The sequence below is a fragment of the Mus caroli genome, unplaced genomic scaffold (assembly GCF_978045245.1).
Source record: "Mus caroli unplaced genomic scaffold, Mus_caroli_1 scaffold_8, whole genome shotgun sequence".
Lineage (NCBI taxonomy): Eukaryota > Metazoa > Chordata > Mammalia > Rodentia > Muridae > Mus > Mus caroli.
Genome location: NW_028227263.1, coordinates 105,072,123 through 105,075,659, shown reverse-complemented (window position 1 = coordinate 105,075,659; position 3,537 = coordinate 105,072,123). Strand labels below are relative to the sequence as shown.

Below are 3,537 nucleotides of genomic sequence, written 5' to 3'. Positions count from 1 at the left end.
TTAGCTCATTTGAGGTGGGGAGAATAAACTTACATCTCCAACACACTGGTTCTGGTGGCAGCCCAGACAAAGGAACATGGAAAAAGGAAGCTTTTGGTTTTAGCCTGCTTGCCCTTCCTCTCTCTGGAGTTAGATTCTGCTTTGGGATTTCAATGGAGACTCTCTAGAAATTGCCTAGGACTTCAGCACTAGATAGGGATGACAGAAATAAACATTATTATGGATTATGCAGCCACCACATCCTAGGACTTTCCATAAGAAGAGAGCCTTTGTTGGGATACCTGTACCACAGCCTGTGAAACACCATAATAGAGCTTTTGAATAAATGTTTATGCTTTTGAGCATATGTGACATGTGAGTGTGCATGTGTATGTGCATGTGTGAGTGTGTGTGTGTGTTTGTGTGTGTGTGTGTGTGTGTGTGTGTGTGTGTGTGTGTGTGTGTTCCACTCCTGTAGTTCTGTTCCTTAAAGAGGCCTGAGGAAGGCAGGGGTTTTTGTCTACATATATGTCTGTGCAGTAAGTGCAGACAGTGTCTGAAGGGGGCAGAAAAGGGTGACAGATCCCATGTGCAATTAGAGTTAACATGTGGTTTTGAGCCATAGTCTGGATGCTAGTTATCAAACCCAGGTCCTCCGCAAGAACTGCCACTGTTTTTAACCATTAAGCCATCTCTCCAGCCCATCTTTATGTTTCACGATATATTTCTAGAGTTCAGTTAGTGTGGTGGTTTGAGTGATGATGGTCCCCCATGGCTCATATAGTTAAATGACTTGGTCCCTAGGTGTTGAAAAGGTTTTGGGAAGGATTTAGAGGTGTATCTTTGTTAGAGCAAGGGTTTCAATTCCAGTAAACTTTGAGGTCTCAGAGGCCCATGCTAGGCCCAACAACCTCTCTCCCTCCTTGATGTCTGCTTATGGATCAGAGGTAAGCTCTCAGCCACTGATCCTGCACTATGCCTGCCTACCTGTTACCTAACATGGTAGTCAAGAACTCACACCTTGAAACTGTAAGCAAGCCGACAGCTAAAACTTTTTTTTTTTTTTTTTTTTTTGTCATAATGAAGACTTTACTGAAAACACAAAACAGGCGAACCAAGGATTACAGAAAAGGAATGTGGACACATAGCAAAACAAAACCAAACAAAAAGAGAGGGGATGGGCCAGCTTTGGTGGCTCATGCCTTTAATCCCAGCACTTGGGAGGCAGAGGCAGGTGGATTTCTGAATTCAAGGGCAGCCTGGTCTACAGAGTGAGTTCCAGGACAGTCAGGGCTACAGAGAAACCCTGTCTCAAAAAACCAAACTAGGGGTCGGGGTGTAGGGAGGAGGAGAGAGAGCAGGGTGGTAGTTGGGGAGAGAGGTTGGGTTTTTGTTTTGTTTTGTTTTGTTTTCTTCTTCCTGTTTCTTTTAAAAGGTAACACAAGGAAAAATACATGCAATAGACAACCAACATTTGTTCCCAAGTAGAAACATAAATAGGGCACAATCCAAAACTCCAGTTCTCTTTTCAAAAAGAAAGGGGAAAAAAAAAGGGAAAGGAAAGGAAAGGCAGAGCATGTGGCTGTGTGCCCCTTAGAGCCCCTACTCAGAGATACAAAGGGGCACTCTAGCATGGACTGGAGGTACAGAGGTGGGAGAACGCGGGGTTCGTTGTGAGGGGTCCCCATCCAGAGTTAAGGGGGTCCGACTTGTGCAATCCAGAAACCTCTTCTCCAAGTGCCACCACAGCGATTCCACGCATGTGCCCCTCACTACAGCTCAGTATGCCTGGATCTTGTGCTGGGGACAGCAGCTGGCAGCCTGTGTTGATGTGGCTGAGGACTTTCTGTTTGAGCTGTCTCTCCTGCTCACGCAGCAAGCTGGTGGTGGATGCCAGCTCAGTGTTCTGGCTTTGAAGGTCTTGACTTTCTCCTACAGACGGGAGACATGCTCCACCTAGCACTTGTAGCATTTTTGAGGCGACAGTGCGGTTGCGAAACCTCTTGTGCCCCGCCTTGACGCATTACTGCATGTCCCAGCAGATGTGTGACAGCATAGGGCTGTCGCCAAAGCTTGGCACGTCTGGCACGGTCTGAGGCTCCTCCTTGAGCGCAGCAAGGAGCAGTGGATGTGGAGGTGGCGACAGCCTTGAGCTTCCCTTGGCAGCGAGAAAGAAACTGGCTCCACAGTGAAGGCTATGGTGGCCACGTGCCCCACAGTGCCCAGTGCCACCAGCGAAACTGCTCAGGTTGGCATAGACCAAGGTCTCCGTGGCCCTGGGGTTGGCGAACAGGTCAGTGAGCACGGGGTCGGGGGGGGTAGGGCAGGAGCCCCTGAGGGGCCACCGTGGCCACACCCAGCTGGCTCTGTTTGTCCAGGTCCTCCAGGGGCTTGATGAAGCCCTTGGGGAACTCCTGCTTCTAGCTGGCTGCCACCATCAGATAGAGGAACTGCTTAATGGTCCGGGTAGTGGTCACCAGCCCGTTGGACTGGATGATCAGCCTCTCCAGCTGCAGTGACACGAGTTTGAGCAGAAAATGAGCCAGTGAAGCGAGCAGACCTTCTGGGGCGACAAATGGGCTCAGCAAAGAAGGTGCAGTGGCCTACCCTGGTTTCAATCCCTCTGCTCCCTGCTCCGTCAGGCGCCCCAGGGAAAGCATGGCCCATAGGCATGAACCCACCACCCCCTGGGAAACCAGTAACACCAGTGAGGCTCCACACACCCTCAGCTAGGCCACTCAGTGCCTCCTAGCCATAGAAGGGCTTTTCCATCCCCACCTCCCCCTTTGAGCTCTGCTCCTAGGAGGTGAGCCACAACCTCCTGGGGTGACCAGTATGCCATCCAAACATTGCCCATCCTGTACAGACCTGCTCAGATGCCAGCCTCTCTCGCTTTCTTTTATAAGTTTGCCTTGGTCATGGAGTCTCTTTACAGCGTTAAAAATAATTGGCTAAGACAGACTTACTAAAACGATGCAAGGAAAGAACAGAATCCCTCTGTACACTGTCTCTACCCTGCACATTGCTCCTTCCAGCTATCTTGAGAAGGCCTTTCTAGTTAACACAGCCAAGGACTGACACAGATGGGATTTAATTACCCAAAGAATTTTGTGACATTGGGTTCCACTCTTGCTGTTGTGCATCTGTGGTCCTTAAACATATATCCCTGACAAAACACAGTTTTCTTTCTTTCTTTCTCTCCTTCTTTCTTTCATCTTCAAAAAGTATCCTGCAAACAAATTCTACCATATGAAAGAGGTCCTCTGTGCTATCTTTCTTGCAACTGGGGACCAGGTGTTCAAGCACAGGAGCCAAAAGGGCAACATTTTCCATGCAAACCATCACACACACAAAATAGCCCCACAGGATGATACAATGAGTTTGTGCACATTAGTTACAGGAGTATAGGAGAAGGAAGAGTCACTGGGCAGGGAGTCCTTGAGACAGACACATCACTAAACAGCCCATCACAGCCTAGATACAGACTCACATAAACAGCAATCATGGAGTTCTTTCACTGTCAGACAGCTAACCAAGTCAGGGTCACCTTCCCACCAG

The 3,537-nt window shown here is 48.9% G+C and overlaps 1 pseudogene; it reads right to left on the bottom strand.

The window, feature by feature from the left end:
• Nucleotides 1-1,606: 1,606 nt before the first annotated feature.
• On the bottom strand, nt 1,607-2,751 carry LOC110287738 (transcription factor JunD-like; annotated as a pseudogene).
• Between the last annotated feature and the right edge of the window lie 786 nt (nt 2,752-3,537).